Below are 10,787 nucleotides of genomic sequence, written 5' to 3' on the forward strand. Positions count from 1 at the left end.
CACAGAGAGCACATAAAGGACAGGTAAAGAATAAAGGGCAGGTAAAGGGCAGGTAAAGAATAACAACAAAAGAATAAAGGGCAGGTAACAACAAAAGAATAAAGGGCAGGTAAAGAATAAAGGGCAGGTAAAGGGCAGGTAAAGAATAACAACAAAAGAATAAAGGGCAGGTAACAACAAAAGAATAAAGGGCAGGTAACAACAAAAATATAGAACAGGTAACCATGAAGCCTGGACACCCAGCCAAAAGCTGTTGACTGAGGAAATCTGCCCTGCATCAGCAAACTGCAAAGGTGTGTGACGTCTATAAATACGAGATCCGTACTGCTCATTCGGGGGTGCTGTCTTCAGACAGCTGCCCCAGAGCACTCTGTTTGATTGAATAAACGCCTCAATAGCCAACTCGCATCCTGTGTCCTACATCAGTGAGTGCTTGTCCACAACAGTGTCAAATTCTGCTTTTCTGTAGTTATTATCAATATGGGAGCGGAAGACATTAATCAGATAAAGCATCCCCACGTATGTCTGCATAGACCTGTAATTGTACATAGGTTTTCAGCTTTTGGAGCCAGTGAAGGCTTTCTTCTCCTTTTTTAACCCCTCTCACTGAAATTTCATTTAAAAAAAGGGGTGGGTGGGGGAAGCTTAATTGGTGTGTGCTGTGCTTACAGGAGAGTAGAGAAAGCTAAGCATGCAACGTTTCCCTATGTGTGTTTCAACAAATGATTGGTTTGGTCCTGAACTTCTGCAGAATTACTTGTCTTCCCCAATGCCAGACTTCCAATGCAGAGAGTGTGATTCTTGGTTTTGTTTTCATATACTTTTCTTGATTTTCAAATTTTATGGTACATTAAATGTCTTGACAGCAAGATATCACTAAGAACACCCATACATCTTTATCTTCGTCCTTGTTATTTACAACGATGTTGTTTGTCTGATCTCATATCTTTATCAGTTTATACTCTGTTGACATCATAAATCTTTTCATAAAAGACCATGTGACTGTGGTGCTTGGTTTACCTCTTTGTGCTGTATCATAAAGTTTATAAAATCCCACCAAGTCGTGCTGAAGTTACCCCCTTCTTGCATATTTCTCTATGCTTTTTGTGCATTAGAGAACTTTTCCATTAGAGCTATTGGGCATAATCTGAGTCACCTTTGCTAAAATAGTTGGATCACGAATGCTTTTCCAACCCTTCTCAATTTCCATCCTTGCTACTCCCTGATGAGAGTAAAACTCGCCATCAGGGAGATATAATAGCCTTACATCTCCTTGCTCCTCTCCAAGATGAGCAAAGCAATGCAAAATTAGCCAAAATACAATAGCAGAAGCAAATGGGTTGAGTGAAGATGTTGCTTTCGTTCATATTTTTCTAACTTGTTATTTAATTTTCTATACCCAGACAAAAGGCCATATTGTGATGTCTCGTCAAATCACCATTCTGGTTATTGGAGCAGGAAATAGGGGACAGACTTATTCCTCTTATGCACTGTATTATCCTGCTCGCATGAAGGTAAAAGTTATTCCCTCGTCATGTGATTTTCTTTGTGTATACCAGTACTAGCAGCCCTAAAAGGGCTCAGAATTTAAATCAGCAATGACACTGAAGTGAAGTATTTGGCAAAAGTAAATTCCACATGGAGATAAGAAGTCGAAAGCATTTGAAATTGAGGCCATCCACTCACTGCCACTTTCCAGCCTGTAGCCTCTGCTGCTAAGATCATCTTCTTGGCTCGCCGCTCTGACCATGTAACTCCACTTCTGAAATCTCTTCATTGGCTTCCAATTCACTTCAGAATCCAATATAAACTTCTCCTGTTGACCTACAAAGCTTTTCACTGTGTAGCTCCTTCCTATCTCTCCTCTCTCATCTCACACTATTGCCCCGCTCGTGCTCTTCGCTCCTCTGATGCCATGTTTCTCGCCTGCCCAAGGGTCTCTACTTCCCTTGCTCGGCTTCGTCCATTTTCTTCCGCTGCCCCTTACGCCTGGAACGCTCTTCCAGAACATTTGAGAACTACAAGTTCAACCGCAGCTTTTAAAGCTCAGCTAAAAACTTTTCTCTTTCCTAAAGCTTTTAAAACTTGATTTTGTTCTGACTTTATACTGTTAGTTTTACCCTACCCAGTGCCTGTTTACCCTACCCTGTGCCTGTTTGCATTCTCTTCCCCTCCTTATTGTTTTATTATGGTTTTATTAGAATGTAAACCTATGCGGCAGGGTCTCGCTATTTACTGTTTTACTCTGTACAGGACCATGTACATTGATGGTGCTATATAAATAAATAAATAATAATAATAATAATAATAATGGGTGGGAAGAGAGGTGTGCGCTTACACACCTCTTACAGAGTAGCTTACTGCTAAACAAGCAAAAACCTCAATTCAGGGTTTCCACATTTAATTTAAAAGCACCTACACTATATTCTTTTAGACGCCAGGTGAAGACCTTTTTATTCTCCCAGTATTTTAACAGTCTATAAGTTAATTTTAACTTTGCTGATTTAAATATGTATTTTAAATTTGTATTTCTGCATTGCTGCTGATTTTATCTTGGTTGCGCTTTTATATTGTATTTTATATTATGGTTTTATACTTTGAATGGTTTAAATTTTTGTGAACCGCCCAGAGGGCTTCAGCTATTGGGCAGTATAGAAATGCAATAATTAAATAAATAAATCACTTTTTAATAAAGTGAACTTTTAATTTTAATTACATTAAAAGGTACGTGTTAAGTGCTTCTCGGGCATCCTAATGCTTTTGGCACTCTTTGACCAGAACAATGGAAAAGTTACAGCAGTCTTAATTCTAATGGAGTAGCTGAGTAGAACACCTGCTGCATATTCCCCCCACTCCCAATATCTATCAGTAAGAGGGCACCAGGTTAGTGAAGTCTGGCTTAGAAATGAGGGATCTGCCATGGGTACCCATAAGCCTCCAAACTTGGAGGTTTACAAGTATCATTATTATTATTATTATTTATTTATTTATTTATATAGCACCATCGATGTACATGGTGCTGCACAGACCACACAGTAAATAGCAAGACCCTGCCCCATAGGCTTACAATCTAATAAAGTTGTAGTAAACAATAAGGAGGGAAAGAGAATGCAAACAGGCACAGGGAAGTGTAAACAGGCACCAGGTAGGGTGAAGCTAACAGTATAGAGTCAGAACAAACTCAATGTTTAAAAGCTATAGGGAAAAGAAAAGTTTTTAGCTGAGTTTTAAAAGCTGTGATTGAGTTGGTAGTTCTCAAGTGTTCTGGAAGAGCGTTCCAGGCATGAGGGGCAGCAGAAGAAAAAGGACGAAGCCGAGTAAGGGAAGTGGAGGTCCTTGGGCAGGCGAGAAGCATGGCATCAGAGGAGCGAAGAGCACGAGCGGGGCGATAGTGTGAGATGAGAGAGGAGAGATAGGCAGGAGCTAGACCGTGAAGAGCTTTGAAGGTCAGCAGGAGAAGTTTATATTGGATTCTGGAGTGAATTGGAAGCCAATGAAGAGATTTCAGAAGCGGAGTGACATGGTCAGAGCGGCGGGCCAGGAAGATGATCTTAGCGGCAGAGTGGTGGACAGAGACCAGCGGACTGATGTGAGACGAAGGAAGGCCAGAGAGAAGGAGGTTGCAGTAGTCCAACCGAGAGATAACCAGTGTGTGAACGAGAGTCTTGGCAGAAGAGACAGACAAAAATGGTCGAATCCTGGCAATATTATACAGGAAGAAACGACAAGATTTAGCTACTGCCTCGATATGAGGAATAAAGGAGAGCGAGGAATCAAATATAAAGCCAAGACTACGAGCTTCCTTGACCGGAGTAAGCGTGACATCGTTGACAGTAAGAGAGAATGAGAGGTGAGGAGAAGGTTTAGGAGGAAAAACAAGCAGTATCAAAAGCGTCTTGCTTGTGGGTTCCTGGTCAACACCTGGCTGGCCACTGTGTGAACAGAATGCTGGACTAGATGGACCCTTGGTCTGATCCAGCAGGGCTCTTCTGATGTTCAGTGTAGATCTGTCTCCTGCTCTGCATTGCAGCAAGTAAGGCATTTTCGCCCATCTAGCAGTGGCTTCTGGAAGGGGGAGAGAAGGAGGCTGGGGATAGCTCAGATCCCTGGGTCTCCAGTCCCCTCCCCACCCATCAAGATGCCCTCTTTCACTCCTCTACTGTAAAAACAGTGAAGGGGAGGAGGAGGGGGGAGGGAGCTCAGTTTCCTGGCTCTGAGGTCCAGTGGAATTTTAGGATGTTTTAATAATGTGTTTTAAATTCAGTTTTATGTATTTTATACTTTTTGTTGTTTCCTCGATCCAAACGGCGAGGCGGGTAAGAATTATTATTATTATTATTATTACGCTGTCTCTAGCCTCCAATCTAGAATCTGCTGTCTAGGAACCATTGGATATGAAACCTGAGAATTCAGTTGAGGTACATGGAAAATATCTGAGAGGGCCAACTTCCTTTGCTCAGTTATGCTTTCCTGCTCCAGTCAAAGTCCATTTTTGGCTGTTTGCAACGTTGGGCTAAGGGCGTAAGTGTTGCTAAGGAGAACTCTGACCTATAATACTGCAGTGTGGAGTCCTACGGTTGGGGCATTTGTAGTGGAATTTTTATGCCTTGTTCATTCATTTACCAACCTGTTAAGGAGGTGGCGTGGGGGTCCACACGATGCAATCATCTTCCTGGTGCTGCTTCCATATCCTGGTTGTGCTTTTTATACTGCATTTTGTATTTGTCTTTTTAAACTGTTGGTTGTTTTATTATGGTTTTAATTTTTGTGAACCGCCCAGAGAGCTTCAGCTATTGGGCGGTATAAAAATGTAATCAATCAATCAATCAATCAATCAATCATAGAATCATAGAATAGCAGAGTTGGAAGGGGCCTACAAGGCCATCGAGTCCAACCCCCTGCTCAATGCAGGAATCCATCCTAAAGCATCACTGACAGATGCTTGCCCAGCTGCCTCTTGAAGGCCTCTAGTGTGGGAGAGCCCACAACCTCCCTAGGTCACTGATTCCATTGTCGCACTGCTCTAACAGTCAGGAAGTTTTTCCTGTTGTCCAGCCGGAATCTGGCTTCCTGTAACTTGAGCCCGTTATTCCGTGTCCTGCACTCTGGGATGATCGAGAAGAGATCCTGGCCCTCCTCTGTGTGACAACCTTTTAAGTCTTTGAAAAGTGCTATCATGTCTCCCCTCAATCTTCTCTTCTCCAGGCTAAACATGCCCAGTTCTTTCAGTCTCTCTTCATAGGGCTTTGTTTCTTTCTTTGTTTATGTTTTCTCATAATGCAGCAAATCTGTTAAGGACAGAAAGAATATAAGAAGTGCTGTTCTTTATTATTATTATTATTATTTATTTATTTATTTATTTATATAGCACCATCAATGTACATGGTGCTGTACAGAGTAAAACAATAAAATAGCAAATCAGACCAAGGGTCCATCTAGTCCAGCACTCCGTTCACACAGTGGCCAACCAGCCATCAGCCAGGGATGAACAAGCAGGACATGGTGCAACAGCACCCTCCCACCCATGTTCCCCAGCAACTGGTGCACACAGGCCTATTGCCTCGAATACTGGAGATCACACACAACCATCAGGGCTAGTAGCCATTGATAGCCTTTGTCTCCAGGAATCTATCCAACCCCCTTTTAACGCCATCCAAATTGGTGGCCATCACTACATCTTGTGGTAGTGAGTTCCGTAACTTAGCTATGTGCTGTGTGAAGAAGGACTTCCTTTTATTTCTCCTGAATCTCCCACCCATCAGCCCCATGGGATGACCCCGGGTTCTGTTATTTTGAGAGAGGGAGAAAAATGTCTCCCATCCACATTCTCCATACCAGGCATAATTCTGTACACCTCTATCAAGCCTCCCCTTAGCCTCCTTTTTTCCATGCTAAACAATCCCAGTTGATTGTAGGGGAGATGCTCCAGCCCCTTAATCATTTTACTTGCCCTTTTTCCAGCTCTATAATATCCTTTTTTAGGTGTGGTGACCAGAACTGTACACAGTATTCTAAGTGTGGTCACACCATAGATTTATTTATTTATTTATTACATTTCTACACCGCCCAATAGCCAGCAGTATGATACTGGCCGTTTTATTCTCAATTCCTTTTCTTATAATGCCTAACATGGAGTTTGCCTTTTTTACAGGAGCATTACACTGGGTGAACATTTTCATTGAGCTGTTCACCACAATCCCAAGATCTCTTTCTTCTTCGGTTTCTGCCAGCTCAGATCCCATTAGGTTATACTTGAAGTTGGGTTTTTTTTGCCCCAACATGCAATCACCTTACACTTGCTTACATTGAAATGCATCTGCCATTTGGATGCCCACTCTCCCAGCTTGGAGGAAACCCTTTGGAGCTCCTCACAATCCCTTTATGTTTTAACAACCTTAAATAATTGGGTGTCGTCAGCAAAATTGGCCACTTCACGGCTCACTCCTAATTCCAGATCATTTATGAACAAGTTGAAAAGAATTGGTCCCAATACCATTCCCTGTGGGCCCCACTATTTACTTCCCTCCATCAGGAGAATTGACCATTTATTCCTACTCTCTGTTGTGTGTTCTTTAACCTGATCCATAAGAGGACCTCTGCTCTTATTCCATGTCTGCTAGGTTTATTCAGGAGTCTTTGGTGGGGGACTTTATCAAAAGCCTTTTGGAAATCCAAGTAAACAATGCCCACTGGATCACCCCTGTCTACATGTTTGTTGACACTCTTAAAGAATTCTAGTAGACTGATGAGACAGGACTTGCCTTTGCATAAGCCATGTTGATTCTTCTTCAGCAGGATCTGCCCTTCTTTATGCTTACTAATTTTGTCTTTAATAATGCTTTCAACCAATTTACCTGGAACAGGTGTCAAACTAACCGGCCTGTAATTTCCCGGATCCCCCCTGGATCCCTTTTTGAAAATTGGTGTTACATTGGCTATCTTCCAGTCCTCTGGTACAGAGGCTGAGCTTAGGGACATGTTGCATATTTTTGTGAAGAGGTCCGCAATTTCATATTTGAGTTCTTTGAGAACTCTAGGATGGATGCCATCTGGGCCTGGTGATTTATTTGCTTGCAATTTGTCAATAAGGTTGGGAACTTCATCTTTTGTCACCACTATTAGCCGCAGTTCCTCAGATTCCCTTCCTGAGAACATCAGTTCAGGCACAGGCATCTGTCCTGTATCCTCTGCAGTGAACACCGATGCAAAAAAATTCATTCAGCTTTTCCGCAATCTCCTTGTCCTCCTTCAGTACTCCCTTAACTCCATTGTCATCCAACAGTCCAACTGCTTCCCTAGCTGGTTTTCTGCTTCTGATATATTTAAAGAATTCTTTATTGTTGGACTTGATATTATTAGCAATCTGCTCTTCAAAATGCTTTTTTGCATCTCTTATTGTTTGCTTGCATCTCCTTTGTGCCAACTTGTGCTCCCTTTTATTTTCCTCACTTGGGTAAGACTTCCATTTTTTGAAGGACGCTCTCTTTCCTACAATAGCTTCTTTGACACGGCTTGTTAACCATGCTGGTGACCTCTTGGACTTGGTGCTACCTTTCTTAACCTGTGGAATACATTTTAGTTGAGCTTCTATTATTATGCTTTTGAGTAAGCTCCAGGCACTTTCCAAGGATTTAACCCTCCTGATTCCCCCTTTCAACTTTCTTTTCACTAGTACCCTCATTTTAGAGAAGTTTCCTCTTCTGAAGTCAAGTGTGAATGTGTTGGATTTCCTGGGCAATTTCCCACTTTATATTGAATCTGATAGCACTGTGGTCACTGTTACCGATTGGTTCTACAATATTTACATCTTGTATTAGGTCCTGGGCAGCACCACTTAGGATTAAGTCTAGGGTTGCCTCCTCTCTGGTCCCGTAACCAACTGTTCCAGGGCACAGTCATTTAGGACATCAAGAATTTAACCTCTTTGTCATGACTGGAAAGAGCAGAACAGCAGTGCAATCTCTTGGCAGATATGCACAGGAAAGTGTGGCACTGTAGGAGGAGTTGTGTGTTTGTGTGATGCTGCCTGCCTTCTTCCTTCATTAGGTGATTGGCGTGGCAGACCCTCGGGCATTTGCGAGAAAGGCTCTCCAAGAGGCTCATCAGATTGACAAGGACAACGTGTTTGATGGTATGTGTTCATTACATCTATATCCTGTCCTTTCTTGTGTGCAGTGTGGAGAATGTGGGTAGGGAGACACTTTCCTTCCTCTCTTAGAATCGTAGAATTCAATGGGGTCATTCCATGAAATTGTTTGGTGGGAGATTCAGAAGACATAAAAGGCAGGACTTCTTACACCAGGCATAGTTAAACCATGGAATTCAAGATGTAGTGATGGCCAACAATTTTGATTGACAAATTCCTGGAGGAAAAGGCTATCAATGGCTACTAGTCCTGATGGCTGTATGTTACTGTAATATCAGAGGCACAACACTTGCTGGGGAACATGGACGGGAGGGTGCTGTTGCACTTATGTCCTGCTAGTGACTTTCCTGTGAGCAGCTGCTTGGCCATTGTGTGAACAAAATGCATGACTAGACCAATCCTTGGGCTGATCCAGCATGGCTGTTCTTACATTCTTATGGAGTTCTCAGAAAGATATATAAGTCTTTTCCCACTCCCCATTCTATCCTCATGGCAACAAACAGCCTGTGAAGTACATGAGGCTGAGAGATTGTGACAAATTCTTCCAGTGAATTTGGTTTTATCAGAGGCAGCCCCAGGCAAATTGTTTTCCTTACCTGCCAGCCAGTACTCTGTATTTATTACCAGGAAGGGCGAAGATGCTCCACTCCTTCCTTCTCCTCCTCTTCCTAGCCTGCTGGCAAAAGGAAGCATTGCGTCTGTCACCTGGGCAAGGCTGCAGCCCTGCAGCACACCATTTTCAATGAACCATGCGAGGTTGCACCATCAAACAGCTTCCGTCAAGAGGTCATTTGGGGTCCCTGCAAATGCCATTCCTCTTTGGGTTTTCGGAGCCTGGTTTTTAATGTGGAAAGACAACCGAGATCTTACTTAGTACTAATTCACACATTATATTTTCCAGGTGTAAGAATGTATGTATTATGCCTGAACTGGGAATTGCAGTATGTGTAGGAGGCACGGGGCCATGCATGCTGGCCCCACCCATAACATCCCTGTACACGCAGCCCTGCCTGTTCCATCCCTGACCTTTCCCCATTGAAGAGGGTCTGGGGGTGTGGGGTGTCCAACATGCATGCATTCAACTGAACATGCATAGATACCTCTGCATAATTGGGAACTACTGCAATGCCATGTTCAGAAATAATGCCTGAACAGGGCTTGTAAGATTGCATGTGATAAATGCATAGTTGTAAAATGCATTCATTCCAAGGTAGGGCTTTCTTTTTTAAAAGATTTTTTAAATAAAATATTTGACAGACAAAACACATACAAAATAATAATTGTAAAAACGTAGCTGTAGAATATTTGCATCTTCCTTCTCCCATTGTGCATTCCAGCACTATTGAATCTCATTATTTTCAGACTGGAGAGCAGCGGCCAAGAGAGAGCAATTTGCAGATGCCGTTATCATAGCAACTCCTGACAGCCTCCATAAGGTACTGCCATCATCTTCCACTCCTAGATTTATTTATTTATTAAAACATTTGTATCCTGCCCTATATCACTAGGATCTCAGGGCAGTGTACAAATAAAATTATGCAACAATATAAAACAATAAATATACAATAAATATACACACTAAAAACAAATCCAACCATTAATCAAGCTAAAACCAGTATAAAATTTAGAAGCAGTAAAACCAAATAAAACAGTTTAAACAATGTGCAAGCTTGGTGAATTTAACCATCAAAGGCTTTGTTTAAAAGCCATGTCTTAACCTGGTGCTGAAATGAAGCCAGTGCCGGCACCAGTCGGGCCTCCAGGGGGAGGGCATTCCACAGCCAGGGTGCCAGAAAAGAGAAAGCCCTCTCCCTTGTCCCACCATAGCGTATGTCTCGTGTTGGTGGGACGCAGAGGTCCTCCAACAGACCTCTAACAGTCCTCCAACAGACCTCAAATCTTGGCTAGCATATATAGGGAGAGGCACTCCCTCAAGTATCAAGGTCCCACGCCATTTAGGGCTTGAATTCCAACCAGAAGTGTATAGGTAGCCACTGCAGTTCTTTTAATGTGAGTGTGTTTGAGTCACTGGAGTTACACACGCACACCCGCCCCCCATGCAGACAGTTCTCGGTGATGGGGTAAGCTTAGCCCTAGGTGTGAAATAAAAATGAAGGCAGTATAGAGATGTACTTTGAAACAGGAAGGAGTGAGATTTTTTCTGCTGTTGGGTGAGCTCTGTCCTCCTCCCCACACACACATCTCCCACCTTCATGGAGGCACACCCATTTCTGTAAATGCACGTACATGCATGCACACTGTGTCAGGATCTAGGATGACGCCCTAAACTTCAGCTGGGCTTCCTGCTTTGGGTTTTCCACGCCACTCCCCAAAATAACCTTGCAAGTTTATTTACTCAAACATTTGTTCGAATTTGGAATGTCATTGTGCTTTCAGAGCAGGCCAACTGCTAAAAACTAGGTATGCCAATATGTGCCAAAAGAAAATCCTATTTCTTGAGGGTGGATTACACTAGGAAAGGAACCTCTCGTGCAAGCACTGAGTCATTGCTGACTCTTGGAGGGACGCCAGCTTTCGCTGATGTTTTCTTGGCAGGCCTTATAGCGGGGTGGTTTGCCGTTGCCTTCCCCGGCCGTTATTCCCTTTCCCCCAGCTAACTGGGTACTCATTTTACTGACCT

Source organism: Elgaria multicarinata, chromosome 20, assembly GCF_023053635.1.
Source record: "Elgaria multicarinata webbii isolate HBS135686 ecotype San Diego chromosome 20, rElgMul1.1.pri, whole genome shotgun sequence".
Classification (NCBI taxonomy): domain Eukaryota; kingdom Metazoa; phylum Chordata; class Lepidosauria; order Squamata; family Anguidae; genus Elgaria; species Elgaria multicarinata.